Source organism: Harpia harpyja, chromosome 3 (assembly GCF_026419915.1).
Source record: "Harpia harpyja isolate bHarHar1 chromosome 3, bHarHar1 primary haplotype, whole genome shotgun sequence".
NCBI classification, from domain to species: domain Eukaryota; kingdom Metazoa; phylum Chordata; class Aves; order Accipitriformes; family Accipitridae; genus Harpia; species Harpia harpyja.
The window spans coordinates 35,466,419-35,483,642 of NC_068942.1; the positions used below are offsets into that span (position 1 = coordinate 35,466,419).

Here is a 17,224-nt window from a genome sequence, read left to right on the forward strand (position 1 = left end):
ATGCCAATGATGTCGTAGCTCTGGGACTGGGCCAAAGGTTCTAGCTCCTCTTGTGTATTCCTCATGCTGCATGCATTAGTATAAAGACATTTCAAATGTGTTCCAGTGTACTTGGCACATCATGAAGCAGACTGAAGGACCTCGCTAGCACACCGTCCCTCAAACATTGGCGTGCCACCCCCAAGCTTATCTCTAGCAAGTCTGGTTTTATCCCTTTCCCCCTTCAAATCCAGTTTAAAGCTCTTTCAATGAGCCCTGCTAACTCCTGTGCAACGATCCTTTTCCCCCTTTGAGAAAGGATTATCACAAAAGCATCAACAAAGGAACATTACAGAACTTCCATGAGAGTCTACCCATTTTACAGGTAGAAAAATGCACCCAAGAAGACACCTGAAACATGGCTAGGGACTGATGCCAGACCCTCTGGATCTCAGACCAGTTCCAACCATAAGCAAGCTATTCTTATCTTTTGTTTACAGCAAATTACCTAAAACCATTCAGTGCAATTTTTTGTAATGACTCTTGGACCCTCATTAACAAAAGGCTATGCTACCTCATTTCTTCTATATAATAAAAACCCAAATTAGGTCTGGAGTACCTAGGTTGAATTGATTAGCAACAACTTTTAGTGGAAGAGTCTTGAAAAGCAGATTATAAACTGAAAACAATCACCATTTGTATAAATGCAGGAGGCAAGACCTATGCTTACCTTCACTTTCCTGTATCAAACCTTTCTTGTGTCACAAATGCATTTATAACTTCTCCCAGGTAATAAAGTAGTTTCTGTTCTTTCCAGAGGGGAAGTTTTTAGACTGTCTACCACAGCTACAGGTTATACAAAGATATAACTCTCAGTAATGTTATATGAGCGCAGATTGGCCTGTTTTCTGGCAGCTGCCAAGCCTGGTGAAGCATGGAAGCAATTCGTGAATTGCAGCAGTGGAATCTCTGAATGGTTTTAATTAATGAATGTCAGGGAGCTGGAGGGAGCTTACCAGCAACAAAAAGGAAGGTATTTCCCAGAGACATCTGAAAGCCTAACCTAGTACTCAACCAGCCAAAACATCTATACTCCTGAGCAAAGAAAAAAGCTTTCCTAATTAAATGATGTTTTGTGCTTTTTTCGTGTCTCATGAGATGTGGGAATAGATCCTTACAAAAAGTTTTGCATCAAAAATCCCATTTTATTTTCCACCAGTGCGATTTTCCATTGTTGATATTCTTACGCTCTGCATATATTAAGGGACATTAATAAATGAATGCAGCAAGTCAGCCTGTCGGATATTTCATAAAGTACCATGGGAAATGATTGGTTTACAGTAAGTGGACAAAATCTGTTTGTTCAGCAAACTTAATTTAAGTGAGGACCAATAAATGTGTGCATAGCATGGACATATTGAAAATTAACTGGGCTCAGAAATACACCATATAGCTGAGCTTTTGGGGCAGCGGAGAAACTTAATGTTCTGGTACTTCATGGCTCAACTCTACCTCTTAACATGAAGGAAGAAGCATTGTAGTTACACTGAGGGATGACAGATCTTTAGTTTGCACATTCTCTTGAACTTCTGAAACACTAGCAACAAAAACATCCATAGTTAAGGCTTCAGGGGAGAAAGAGAGTCTCCACAAACACAGTAGTTAAGCCTGGAAGGCGCGACTGAAATAAGCCAACCAAACAAGATTATGTACAGTTAAAAATAAAGCCATTAACTCTCCCTGTAAAACAACACTTTATTATGCTAAATTGCTATATGGCTGATAAGCTGGCATCTTCATGAGTTTTAAGTCCTGTAAGGAATTTCTTGGAAACTTACTGTAAACTTGTGATTTGTATTCTCTAACGGGTCCACAGGAAGAGAAGAAAACCCCTGTTAAGATGCAACCTCCAAATTCTCCCTCACATAGGGAATGGAGTTGAAACTCAGTGAGATTTAAGAAGCTCTTGAAAGATGTTCAGGAGACTTTGTATGAATGCTCAGGCAGTGCCAAAGGTATGTGCTCCCATCCCCTACCAGTTTTCTGCCATGCATTGCAGCCATGATACCCCTGGAGCCTGAAAAGCTGACTGCATAACAATATCCTAGCATGAATTACCTTTTCAGTAGGTTTACCGTCTTGGGAGGTGATGCTTCTCCTCATTTCCCAAACTACCCCTGGACCTTCTCATCCTACTAGCCCATTGGAGACTGTTCCACAGAGCTGCCTGGACCCCCCCACAGCATCCACCCTGTGGAAGAAACAAATATTGAAAAACCATGATGCAGCAATTAAATCTTCTAGAGACATAATTTGAAGACATTGGGAGAGAATAACTAAAGTAGACTAAAACATTATATACAGATGTCATTACACTATCTGAGAAGGGAGGGGAGTTGTAGGGTTATAGTATCCCCTCAATGTACTTGTATGTATAATACAGCTCTTGAAGGCACAGGTAATTTAAAGAAGACTTTAAGACACAAATATAAGCAGAGATTTCAAAGGCAGCAATTAGTCAATAATGTGATCACCTAATCTTGCATATGAAAACCTTGTCTATTGGAAATGCCTGTATTTTTGCATGCTTAGCAGTAATAGGAAGGGGGGGGTGTTACTGCTATATTTCTGTAATGAGTAGCTTCATCATACATCATACAGGGTATGGTGGTAGAAATTAGGTCTTTCCTTGTCATTAGCAACAGTGAAACACAGACACACCTCTTGAGGGCAAGGTATACCTTTCAGCATTGGAAACTTCCTTCATGTAGAGACTTACATGCACATTGTGGTTAAAATCAAAATTGGGCAAAAGTTTAAAAATTAATTACTCTGCTAAATTGTTTTCAAGTTATAGCCTGGATATACTGCACAAAATTCCTGTTTCAGTCAGTCTATAAATAAACATCAGAAATAATAATCATACTTATAATTTCATAGCTTGAAAACACTGATAGGAATGAGGTATAAAACAGGTCTTTTATTTCAAATATTTTAAAAACATTGCTCATTTACTAAAGAAAAATAAATTCTACTGTCTCTTATTTATGACAAAAGACAACTGAGTAAATGGTGACTCCAGATAACCCATAAGTCACTGATTCTGTTTTTCAAAGACCTGCCTGCTTTCTATTCCTTTGGCCTCAGCTGCCTAGCAACCTCCACAGAGCTCTCTTAGTCTATACTAATTCTGGAGAGTTTTCATTTATATATTTATTTATGAGAATGTCTATACGGAGGATACAGAAACAAAGAGCTGTTTGTTCCTTCCTTCTAACACCGGACTCCAAATATGTCACCTCAGTGTCTCAGCAAAGGACACAGTCCTTGGTTTTGCAAAGCGAGGTACCTACCTCCTGGAAATTGCTTGGGAACTAAGCAGATCCCACTTTCCATGAGACAAAAGCTGAGCCTCTGTAGGAAGCTCCTGATGTAATAGGCATGGATCTTTCTTGCCCTCCCTGTTGATTTGATTCTTTGATAAGCTTTTTCACCCTGAAATACTAGGTGTTTATGTAAGGCTTCTGTTTTCATGCAGCCTGGAGCTTTTACTTAACATGAAGATAGGGTTTGTGCTGCTGTACCGGGTCACCAGCAGTTCCTGCATCATCCAAGCACTGGAGGGCAATGAAGATTAAAACTGATCTCCTTCTGTGTCTGTGACTCAAAGCGGGACAGTTTGGAAGTTATGGGTGGGACTACTTATTATTACAAGTAGATCGAAACTGGATATGGACTGTCTGTCCCTGAACCAGCCATCGGCTTTTTGTGGAAGAGCCTATTTCCTCAGTGGTTTTTTTTTTCCTTTATTATAAGTGCAAAATTGAGGATGCCACAGAAAATATCCCTATGCTACAGAAAAAAATACTTATTTTCTTGCCAATTCTATTTAAACAGCACTTTGCAAATACTTTACGCCCTGACCAACACAGCCTTCTCCCCTAATCAGACAGAAAAAAAAGGCGGGGGGAGAAAGAGATGGTCAAAGATGTGTCCTGAAGAGCCTAACATGCTCTTCCAAATGATGTGGTAAAGGCATGCCAAGTGTTCACAGTTGTGGGCACATGGTGATGGGGTGGGTTTTGCATCTCACTACTTCTGACTCCTGAACTCATATGGAAAAGTTTCCATTTACTTCTGGACCTAACTGAAGCCTGAAATATAGCAAACCAATGTGTCTTGAGACATAGCAATATGCCTTGATCACTCCATTACACTTCTTTCTGATTAAGTTGATCTGTAGCTGTGTTTTGTCATTAAGGAACATACAGGGAATCTATGACAGAACATAAACCTGAAACCAGATCTAACTTCCACTTTCTGTTTCTTAAGAACAGAGCTATATACATAAAGATAAGGTTGTTTTAAGCATGACAACAATTATAGGATTATGGAAGCATTTGTAAATCATGGTATTTATATATACTTAGGCATCAATATTAATTTACCCCAAATTTAATAGTATAAAATAAGTATATTTAAAAAAAATATCTCCTTAATATTATAACAGGAAACAAAAAATATATTGGATGGTATATCAGTGTCCAATGAAATAAAATATAAGCAATGACATGAATGATAGAAAATTATTCAAAAATAACCAGCTGGGTAAAAGAGCTTCATTTTCCAGAGGTACTTATGAACAGTGAAAACATCCATGGAAACTGAAAAGTGCAAAATGATTCATTAAACAGGAGGAAGAAAGTTACTGGGAGCAAATAGAGATCTGGGATTTCTTTTTCTATTCATGGACTCACTATAAACAATTTTCTAAGTTGTTTTACCTCTGTCATCCTACACAATGACATAAGTTTGCAGTTCCCAGCAAATCTCTCAATTTGTACTCCTGAGAGTTACTGTAATACAAATAAATTCCAAGTATAATCCAAAATTAAGTAGTTACTTATTGAGAAGCAGTTTCCCCATAGGTATGTTCATTTCTCACAGAGTATCATTATTAAAGCAAAAATTGAGCATGTGGCGTTTCCCTCCCTTGCCAAGTATGATCATGATTTCATATGCTTTTCAATGTTAAGCCAAACTTTCTGAAAATAAACCTAATGAAGAGTACTGGAAGCATAGACTTACATGTCTGTTTTCTCACTTACTTTTCTGTTCTTAATAAGTTCAAGGACATGTAAATAGACAACAGAAGAGAAAGAATTTTTTACATGGATTTTTATAAAAAATCGTTATAATAGGCTTTCCTACAGAATGAATAAAATGGGAATTATGCCAAAGCAGCTACCAAAGGAAATCCTTTGGAAACGAGCAAAAACTAGGGAAAATGAAGTCTCTCGAGATATATGGAAAAATAACGTGCAAGCAGTCTCATCCTAAATTTCAAAGACTATAATTAGGTACTAAATCTACTACATTTACACCAGAAAATCTCACCTGCCATGCACTTATGCTTACAAAAGAAGAGGTATACCAAAAAGACTGATTTTGGCCATCTTCCTCCCTTCCTCTGTTCCTCAAATGAAAAGAGAGAGATGCAAAATGGCTTAGGTTTCTGGATATGGACTACAACAAAATGAAACGTTAAAGAAGGTTTGGACAAAGGACGTTACGAGGAGAAAGAAGTTTTAGTAGGAAAAAGATGAAAGGAACATTATTGTTAATATAAAGGATAATCTCTGCTTGAATAACTCCCCAAGGAGAATTGCAAGAAATCTTTTGAAAACAATCAATAGTATTAATCCACTGCTCAGCTCCTCATTTCAAGTACACTGATTTTACTTCGGACTTATGCCAGTAACTGATCAAAAATCGGTCTAAAACCTTTAAATATTTTCTAGAAATTTTTTGTGGCAATAAGTAACACAAACTCATTGAAGTTATAATCAGGCTTTGGTAATTGTTCTCAAAGCAGATATTTTTTATAGATTCCAAAGGGATGAAAAAAACTGCAGTAAAAGGAAGACTTACTAAAGAAAAAACCAACACAGTAACATGTGCTACCATGATGACATAGTAAATAAATAAGCAGAAGAGAACAAACAGCTACACAGTTCCTGTTATTTTTAATAAACATCACTAACAGGGTAGTATTCAACTGCCAAAAGAAAGGAGGTTATTTTAGATACTCTATTTTACTACATCTGGCCCTGATTTGCCATTCCAGAAGAGCACAGGTTTCTTGTAGATCCTATGTCTTATCTGCCTGCTCCTGTGGAAGTCTTGGATACCCTAGGACATGTGAAATAGCATTAGATACTTTTATTTACAAATCCAAATCACTTGCCAACTGTTAGTAAAAACGTGTGTGAGCTCTGGGTATTTACATGTTAGGTAACAAATAAAGGTAAAGTTAATAAAACAGGAAAATCGCAGTGTGCTATGTCCACATAAGATTTTCAACAGTCCCAGAGGGTACAGAGAGAAAATGCTATTCCAGACAGTTTCTTAAACAAAGACAGATATCTTTACACAAATTGTGTACAACCAGTAAATATGAAGAAGTTGAGTTAAATCTCACCTCTGAATAACTGCTGACTCACTGTGCAGTAAAACTAACTACCAGTGTTTTCTTTGTGATTTGAAAAGGCTTCCTTGCCAGTTTTCACTGCCTTCAGTTGTTGACATATTCTGCTATTTCAGAGCTCTATTTTATTTAAATGCTTATCAGAATAGAACTTTTTTTACACTAAGGAATTGGCCAAACCTCCATAAACCTTGATTATTTATTGCAAGGTCGTAACTACATTTTTTTCCTGATCCTTTAGCTTAGTGAAATCCTGAGTAAGGATTATTCTCCTGCATGAGACCTATAATTTCTGTGTGTACTGCACTTCTCATTTTTCTTCTTTCAAGAATGCCAGATGGAAACAAAACAAAGAATAGTTGCATGTCTGGTGTGCTAATATTTTTATACTTCTGCATTTGAGTTAAGCAGATGGAGATTAGGTAATTCTGCATGGCTATCTCTCCAAAACAAGTTGAGTTAGGTATAAATACCAATTTCTAAAATCATATTCTCAGCTTTTCTGTGTGATCTGTTACAGCAAAGAAATTCACTTATATCCTTATATTATTGATTGGAAATGTTTTTGTACATCTAATCAATAAATAAGTTAATCCATGTTGAACCAATCTTCTAGACTATTTGTCTTGTTCAGCCTAATACAAAGCTGTGAGTGATTCATTTCAAAGCAACGGTACAGTATGAAAAACAGTGTCTTTGTAATGTAAGTGTCTGTATGTGTTTATAAACACAAAATGTCATTAAAAGTATTTCCCTCTGCCCATATTCCCCCATTTTATTATCAGTTCTATTGACTACTAATAATAGTCTCCAGATACTTGTCTGACAAATGGCAGTTTAATTTATTTTTTACTATGAAAGATTTGACCTGGTTTGTTCATCTATAAATACACATTTTTGTGCTGTAGACACAAATATGCATTTGTATTAGCTTTCATCCCTGCTGTGTTTGTACAACACAGTGTGACATTCACAAACAGAAAGAGATTGAAGTGAAGAACATTTGACAGTGTCGCCTAGCATTTTAAATACAGCAAAATAAATAAATTAGGGCCAACTTCATCAACTGCTAAATTCAGTGTGGCTGAAATGAAACAGAAAGTGGGCCAGCGAGAAAAAAAGTGAATCTTAGGTAAAAAATCAACCCACTTTGTCTACAAAGCAATAGGATGAGTGCTACTGAATTCTACTGAACCTTAGTTTTAGACTTAGATTTTCCCTCCCTGATGAAGTATCTGATATAGTTTCAGCTTAGCAATGATTATAAGGAATTTTGCCATACCATAGTGTAGGATCACCAAAGGAGTAGGCAAGGATCATTATCTCTACAAAAAAAGGAAGCTGACCGTCTTAAAAGACTGAGAACCACAGAAAAATTCAGAAAGCAGTGTTGAGTTCCAGAGCCCTATTTTAATCACAGAAAGACACAAGTTCATTTTTTTGAGAAGCATCTAAAAAATATTGGGTTTTCTTTTCAAAACTAAAACTCTATTAATAATTATGTTAATAATTATTATTAGTTATTATCATAAAGGGAATTATTCCTACTTTCTATGAATAATATTCCTCTGCGGGTTTATATGTTACTTATCTCATCATTTTAGGAATCTTTTACCTACTTAATGCCCAGTTCCTAGAGTTTTCAATCATTAATTTGAAGTGAATTTATGAAAATCAGCTTCAGAAACAAAGCATGGAAGCCAACAGCTTGAAAGGAGCTACAGGATGCCCCCGCTGACTAGTTCATGTGGACACTTCCTAGTCACAATGCATTTCCCAAGCCAGAGTTTCCCAATACAGAGAGTTTTAAATATATTAATAATGCAAAGACCTACCCCATTATTTAATCTATTTTATGCCCTTTGTACCTTCAAGGTATTGCAAAAGAAGATAACATCACTTGTTGGTGTTACACATGGGAAGAAAAATTCTTCCCTGGGGTATCAAAAAGAAAGATTTTCAAAGTCACCTGCTTTTTAGCTGACGGATTTCCTTCAGAAGGATATGAAGAATATGATTTGTCTATACTAATGAAGAAAATGATTTGCCTTATCCTATATGTGCATAGCTACACATCATTGTTATACCTGGGAGGATAATTCCAGGAAAGGGAAGTCTTCTCAGAAATTCACAAGATCACATAGTCTTAAAGCAAGGGGATAGTGATGAACTGCATTCAACAGATACTGCAGAGAAATAACTACGTATTCATGCTTTTGCCAACTCAAAATAAACAGTGGAGCACTCTTTATCAAGGAAAATACAACTTCAGTTGATAGCTTACTGTGTTCAACTTAATGAATCATTTGGCCATCCAGAGATTATTTGATAATCATTTTTCTGGACAAAAGACTTATTTTAAAATTAACAGGGGAGGCAAACTAGAACTCAGATAGTTGTACTCTGGAAGTCAATACAGCTTCACTTATCTGGTGGAACTACTATGTGGGACATCTCTTGAGTAATTCCAGTTCCACCCAACAGAGGGAGCGATGCTCATACCACAACTGTGCATCTCATCATAAAATACACCCCTACGCAGTCATTATGATATGAATTCTTGCTAAACTGATGGAATGATTGCCATAGAGCAACACACAAAATAGTTTACTTTTAAGACATTACACATATTATCCAGCAGTCATGCATGAAGCATATTGTTTTCTGAATTTGTGAATTTGTGGCACAATACACATTTTAAGAAGAATATTAATGAAGTCTTAAGCTGTACTCGGTAATATCAGTCTCAGATAGCAAAATCCCCAGATATTGGTTTTGAATAAGATCTGTATTGGGTCTAATAGAACCAAAATCTCATTTTCAACCTATAGCAATTTACCATACTACCAAAAGCTCATCATATGTGATACAAAAAATGCTCTCTCCCTATGAAATGTGCACAATGTTGAATTCATAGATCATACAAAGGTATATGAGACGTGGATTTCAGAGGAGTTTATATACTATTTGTTAAACCAGAGCTTGTTGCCTTTTTCCAATAAACAAGCAAGTAAGAAAATACAAGAGTGTGCTAAGAAAAAGCAATGATAAGAACGTCAACAGTGTGTCACTAACTATTTGCATGTATTACATCTAAACTAATTTCTAAGTTTATATGAAAAGAGGTGAATATAATGTGGACACTGACAAGCAGGGACTGATGCATAACTGATATTCCCTGCAACACATTGAGAAGAAATCGCCAAAGCTTGCGCTACTGGGAGGTGCAATGCACTGTTACCTGCAAAAGAACAGGGAACAATCCTGAAACTGTAATTGAAAAATGAAAAAAAAAAAACCACAAAACAATCAGCATAGAGCCATTAGAGATTAAGGATCAAAAGATTTTCATTGAGTGCTATTGCAACAGTGTAGTCTACTAGCATACAGCAAAGCAGTTAAAAATGTCGGTTGCTTTCCTGTCTGCAAATTGTACATAAAATAATGACATATTTCCTTGCTAATAATGATGTTTTCAATAATTTTCAAAAAATACATATAACTAAAAATAATGAAAACCTGTATATTAACAGATTGATTATGTGTCATGGGTCATATAGTACAATGTTAGAGGTTCAGAATGGATGATCCAGCTTTAACATAGGGAAACAGGCCAGAAAAGTCTCTGAACATCTTTGAGAAAAGAAACTGGGGCTTTAGACCTGGAAAGGACATCAAAATCTTTTTCTTTCCTCTAAAAAGGATATGATTTGGAAATAACCTCCAATTTAAAATTAGTTCTATTACCTCAGAAGGGTGAAAAGGGAATAGTTACCACATCTCTACCAGCAATGTTCGCTTTCTTTGTGTTATACTGATTACCATGATGTCAAAAATGTTATCAGTTCCAGCTCAACACCCCAGTTTTCCAAAAGTGCCAAAACCAGATGCATGGGAAAGAAGTATGCACACAAGCATAATGAAACAAACTGATAGAAAATGGCACAAACATAACCAAAGGCAGAGCTGACATTTTCAAAAATACTATCTTCACTATCTGCCCAGCTTTATGAGTTCTCATTAAGATATATGGACTCAACTTGTAAATTTTTCTCTCCAGAAAATTCAGTGCCCTAAAATACAGGCATTTTCAGATTGTAAATTTGGAATCAAGTCAAGTTAGCATCCAGTAGACCTTATAAAGTCTCATAGCAGACTTAGACTTTGCAAGCAGGTTATCTGGTTCAGCCTTTTAGAAACTATTGCAAGCAGAATTTTACCATCTGGAGTATTAATTTATATTGTCTGTGAATGACAGCTTTACCTGAATTACCTACACATTAATGTCCTCTTTTTTGATTGCAAATGAAGAACTGCAATACTTGCAGGAATGTCCTCTTTTTTTTTTTTCCCTATTTTTATTCTATACTTATATTTAGTATATCTTTTAGATCCAGTACAATGCATGTGTAATAATCCATGAAAATTCTGCTTAAGATAATTAAAAGTCTCAGGTACCCACACAACTGAGGGAACAACACCAGTTATTTAAAGAACCAGGAGTGCAAGCATTCTTCTTTTGCATATAATCCGGCGGTTAGAGTATTTGCAAGGAAATAGGGAAACTCAATTCAATTCCTGCTTCAGCTTGATGGGCTGAACTTCAGCTCTTCTGGAAAAGAATTCTGTTCGCTAGAGTTCATGGGCCTGAAGCAGAGCCATGTTTGCTAGCTATGTAAAACTTCTGGGGCTAGAAGGAAAAGAAGGAGCACACAAGTTGGCAATCCAGCTTTGAAAATGTAGTACTGGGTTCCGATTCCTTTATTTGGGATTAATACTTCTGTAACCAGACGATATAAAAGGGACAAGCCCTTCAAGATCAATAACCCAAAGCTGGTCTGGAAATCTATTTTAGGCTTTACAGTCTATGTTAGACATTGTTCATGAGAGTATTTCAAAGCCCTGAAAGTACCTATGGATACTAGATAAAATAGGTTGATTAGTATCCTGGAACACACCCCAGAAAACAACACTTATATTCTACTTAACAGCACACTCAAAGCATGAATACCTTTTGAACAGAGTTCAAGAATAGATTCAAGCTCAATTAAAGCTACAGTAGACAAAACCCTGCTTTTTATTTTTGGTTGCCTAGTCATACTTCAAGAAGGATGAAGAGAAGACCTCACTGAGCTCTACCATATCTTCTGTTTTCTTAACCTCCTGAAAAGACTGTTATAAATATTACCTAAATGATTATAAGCTATAAGAGTCATCACTTTTTCAATTTCTGTCTGAACTTTCATAACATTACCTATGAAAGGCTATTTTTACCCAAGATTAGGGAAAGTAAAAAAGAAAGAAAAAATAATCACACCTTGTGTGACTGCAGTTGTACAGGACTGTACTGTACAGGAGCTCATGGGGCAATCTCTCCATGAACAGCATATTGGCTTTGTGTGGCAAGGTTTTGGTAGCGGGGGGGGTTACAGGGGTGGCTTCTGTAAGTAGCTGCTGGAAGCTTCCCCTGTGTTCGAGAGAGAGCCCATACCAGCCAGCTCTAAGACGGACCCGCCGCTGGCCAAGGCTGAGCCAATCAGCGATAGCGGTAACGCCTCTGTGATAACATTTTTAAGAAGGAAAAAAAAAGTTGGGACAGAGGGAAATGGCAGCTGGAGAGAGGAGTGAGAACATGTAAGAGAAACAACCCTGCGGACACCAAGGTCAGTGAAGAAGAAGGGGAGGAGGTGCTCCAGGTGCTGGAGCAGAGATTCCCCTGCAGCCCGTGGGGAAGACCACGGTGAGGCAGGCTGTCCCCCTGCAGCCCAGGGAGGTCCACGGTGGAGCAGATATCCACCTGCAGCCCATGGAGGACCCCATGTCGGAGCAGGTGGGTTCCCGAAGGAGGCTGTGACCCCGTGGGAACCCCACGCTGGAGCAGGCTCCTGGCAGGACCTGCGGATCTGTGGAGAGAGGAGCCCACAGAGCAGGTTTTCTGGCAGGACTTGTGACCCCGTGGGGGACCCACGCTGGAGCAGTCTGTGCCTGAAGGACTGCACGCTGTGGAAAGGACCCACGCTGGAGCAGTTCATGAAGAACTGCAGCCCGTGGGAAGGACCCACGTTGGAGAAGTTCGTGGAGGACTGTCTCCCGTGGGTGGGACCCCACGCTGGAGCAGGGGAAGAGTGTGATGAGTCCTCCCCCTGAGGAGGATGAAGCGGCAGAAAATAACGTGTGATGAACTGACCGTAAACCCCATCCCCGTCCCCCTGTGCCGCTGGGGGGGGTTGGTAGAGAATCCGGGAGTGAAGTTGTGCCTGGGAAGAAGGGAGGGGTGGAGGGAAGGTGTTCTGAGATTTGGTTTTATTTCTCATTACCCTACTCCGGTTGATTTGTAATAAATTGAGTTAATTTTCCCCAAACTGAGTCTGGTTTGCCCGTGACGGTAATTGGTGAGTGATCTCTCCTGTCCTTATCTCGACCCACAAGCTCTTTGTTATATTTTCTCTCCCCTGTCCAGCTGTGGAGGGGGAGTGATAGAACGGCTTTGGTGGGCACCTGGCATCCAGCCAGGGTCAACCCACCACAAACAGGTAATTGTGCCGTAGACCTGCTTAACTGGTCTGGCAGCAATGAACGCAGGACCAGGGGACAGAGTTCAGAACACATGGTATAAAAAAAAAAATCTAGACCATATTTTACTCTTGTGTTCAGCAACATGAGGAAATCCACAATAGTTGTACTGAAGTCCTGAGTGCAAAGAAAAAGAATAAAAGAATTCATCTAGGAACAAAAAGTTATGGAACTTTCCAAACCATTCAAACCACTAATTCAAATGACAATCTACATGCAGCAAAATTTCAGCAAGTTATCAAAGTATTAAAGAAGGAACCTAATTTTTGCTATAAAAATATCTCTATAAACATGAAACTTAAAAAAAAAAACCCCATGATTTTCCCTCTTTCTTCAAATGCTCTCCAGAAATATAATTTATTCCTTGGCTATATTCTGGTACAATGAGGCCAAGTTTCAACTTCAGAAGCAGATTTTTCTACCCAAGCAATTTAAAATCCCTAAAACACAAACCCAACAAATTATGTTGCTATCAGACTTCAGAAATGGAAGTTGAGAGAAAATCATGTTTGTGACACATCTTTGACTACGATTGGTTTTAGTGGTTACGAGAACTGTTAAATTCTCTCAGGAATAATTTCAGAACTCTTCTTTTCAGATCATTCTCCACATTTTCCCTGATACATTTCCCCTAACTTGTGGCCCAGAACTCACAACTGGTGAGTTACAGCAACTGAGCTCCTGACACAATCATGTGGAGAGAGTGATTCCAACATATCCAGCTCTCCATCTATTCTCTTGGCAGATGTTACATGTTATTATCTCCAAAGTCTGCATTTTCCTAAACCTAGATCATGCAATCCAGTCATGAGTTGAAAACATATTCTGCTGACTCGCTAGTTGAGAGAGTAGCTGGAATACTTGAAACATATCCCTAAACTACAACACAATCCCAATTTTCAATGACATTCAGGATTATTATTTTGTCGTTGTCACCAAGAAGTTTAACACAATTTGTGAAAGCTTGGAAATGGCAATGCTGTTGCCTTTTTATTCATATTTATTCATTAGAAAATCAACATTAAGCAAAGTAAAGACATATAGTTCTGGAAACCAGTTCTAGAATGAGATAGAAACTTGCAATCCCCTTAGTTTCTATGCTAAAAGAATAACCAGTGCAGACAAAGAACACCTCATTTACAAACATTCACTCAATTCTTCTCTTATCAGCTAAGGTAATCAAGACAAATGCCATTATACAAAACTGATGTTTGCTCCAGTAGCAAAGGGAATGAGAACAGAACATTTTATAAACACCTCCAAGGAATTGATAAGGGATGACAGTAGTTATCTGCATCAGAGGCATAGACAAGAAGCTTCTCACCCATTGTTAATGCCATAAACTACCCAATCACTCCATCTATAATGACACCCACAGGAAATATTTTGGGGCTAAATCTTTTTTTTTTTTTTTTTAGCATATGCCATACTCCGCATACTTCCAAAACACACAGCATTGAGAGTTTCTTCTTCCTAAATATATGCTGTAAAACAGTTTCTAAGGGACTACCAAATGAATTTATATATTCATAATTCAATTGATTCCTGACTGCTTACTTCTTTCAAAGGCCTAGAGTTGCTAGTATCTAGAAAATTTATTTTACTTAAGGTGAATGAGTTCTCTGTTTCTGTAAAAGGAGGATGCAAGTTCTACATTGTATCTTCCTTAAGTTCCAGATGATCACGGACAGTGGCACAGCAACAAACGTAACTTTCCTGAGTATTCACAAATATGCTAAAAAATACAGCGTACCTGGACTGTTACCTTGACTGACTTTTTTTAGGTGTGAATGACATTTTCAGAAATGAAATAACTATTGAGCTAGTCCACGGGCTTATTGCTTTTTTGTACCACACATACAGGTAATGGTTCCTATTCCCATCCTAAGAAATAATGCATAGCACAGAAAGATTTGGCTGTACTGCAGCCATGGCAGGGTTATTTAAGCAAATGAAAATGTCTCCTTAAGAGCTGGTTTCTTTCTGTGCTCATTCGCGTCAGAGAGAAATAGAGCTAATGCTACAGTCTTATGAGTGCTTTATGCATTCTGACAAACCAAACGAGGTTTGTCAGGAGAGGCTCTAGGCAGCATGGAACTGCTGCAATTTTACATCTCATTGATTACCACAATGGGAATTGAAAACAGTTCTCTGCTTTCCACATGATATCAGAAATACTGTTGCAGACCTCAGAAAAATATGCAGCTCCTCCAGTAGAGAGAAAATGAGGAAAAACAACTTTGTACAGCATTGTTTCCTCATGAATTTGAGTCAGGCCCATCTGACCTTTATGCAGGCTAATAATAAAGCAATAAGGTGACACGCAGTAAAGCATGTCATTCTGTGAGTAGTTCTGCAATAGGTTACATGGAACAAAAGGGCAGTTCAATGCCCTGAGGCTTTGGGGATATGCTTATTTTGTGGTAAGTGCATCCTGTATACTGCTGGCATTACACAGAGTATGTGGGAAAGCACATGTCACAACAAACAATATTAAAAGAACAAGGACCTAACAAAGCCGGTAAGAAAATTAAGATTTATTATTACTGTCACACTGCCTCAGTCATTGACTGGTTTGCTGTTCTGGAGAGGTTTTCTATGAAATGTTCAGGGGACTAATTAGTTTTATTGCTATTACACAAAAATCTCAAGTCTTTCCTCTTCCCACATCTTCAGTGACTTGTGTTTGCTGAATCCAGCAGTCCCCATCCACAGAATATTTCCATTTTATAAGGGATGGACTCACACTCTAAGCGCAGCAAAACAACCCCCAAACCACACAGAATAATCTATAGCGAGAGCAGTAGAAGTCTGGTCTACTCGGAGATTGCAAGTGACATATGTAGTACCATGGGCTAAGCAAGCCGTGATAGTCCCTAACCTTTTGAGGTGCCTAGGAACCTTCAGTAGCATTCAGCAGAAAGAGAGTTCCAGCACTCTACAGAATTAAATTCCTAATGAAAGTGTTTACTCAGGATCAATCCTAGCAGCCCTCAATGCTCCCTAAAATCAGGTAGATGAAAGCATACTTAGCACAAAAGAAGAGCAAGTCCTTAGCTACTTACTGCAATCACAGTGCCAAAACTAATTTAATTTAAAAAGGAAAACTCGGTATTAAAAAATAATGTCAGTTTTATAGAAGTTCCAGTGGACTGGTCACCAAACTGGGAATCAGAAGATCAAAGTTCCAAATTTCATCATGCCTTTCTGGTATTTTATTTTAACTATATTATAGCCATATACAAATACCTATACCAATTCTATACACGTACATCCAATTCAGAGACATTTTCAACACATATATCATATAAGCACTATTAGTGAAACAGGCAAACATAATCAATGAAGTTTGAAACAATACAAAAATTGAAAAACAAGTTTCAGCAAGTTAATGACATCTGTGTTACTCCCGCCAGGAATACCCGGTCACTGGAAGCTGGATGCAAAAATTAAACACAAGCACTCCCAGTGACTCCCATTAGAATATATTGGGATCTATGCATCAGGTAAAACTAGGTCTGCATGACAAAGGAACATGCCAATCAAAAAAAAGAAGCAAAACTCAAATGATACTCAAATACTACCAAGCAGCCAATAAGAACTAAGCTTCTGGATATGTGAGGGTAACTGGTAGTTTGATCAGTAGCAGAAGAGAGAAGTCCAGGAAAAGAAGATCCCTCTCCCACCCCAAAGGCAGCTTTTGAGAATTTACAAGTATCTGTTCCCTGCCCGAGAAGGCATGATAAAAGCAACAGTCCACTCAGAAATGCACTAACTAATCTCATCCATCATCTTAAGGACACAAAAATGCAAGAATAAATTTGGGTAAAAAACATCCTCTTGGATTTCTTGATCCTGTGATATAAAGCAAGGTAAAGAGAAAGCAAGTAAGGCCCAGAGAAATACAGTGATGGGCCAAGCATCCTGGTTCCAGATGAAAAACAATTTGTAAAAGTTGAAAACAAAAGTCATCTGCTAGCCAAAACCAGCAAGCATTTACTTTTTCTGTAATAATAAGAATCTCGTTCACAATAAACAGTGTGGTGTGCACAACAGCATCTGTGACAACCATTCTCACCTACTGGTTATTGGTCTGCTGGAGAGGCATTAATTTCAACTGTAACACTAATGGAATAATCATAATCCTTCGGTTATATACACATTATGTTAGTAACCTATCATGTC

The 17,224-nt window shown here is 37.9% G+C and overlaps 1 protein-coding gene across 8 annotated transcripts in view; it reads right to left on the reverse strand.

Annotated features, from left to right (window-relative positions):
* Window positions 1-17,224, reverse strand: part of LRRC4C (leucine rich repeat containing 4C) — a 565,233-nt gene that overhangs the window by 61,583 nt on the left and 486,426 nt on the right. For 5 of the 8 annotated variants that reach the window (XM_052781908.1, XM_052781907.1, XM_052781904.1 and 2 more), the window contains one exon: window positions 2,098-2,230. The exons of the other annotated variants lie outside the window; for them this stretch is intronic. The gene's annotated coding sequence lies outside the window, so the exon portion shown is untranslated. The remainder of the gene's footprint in view (window positions 1-2,097; window positions 2,231-17,224) is intronic. 8 annotated transcript variants of the gene reach the window in all.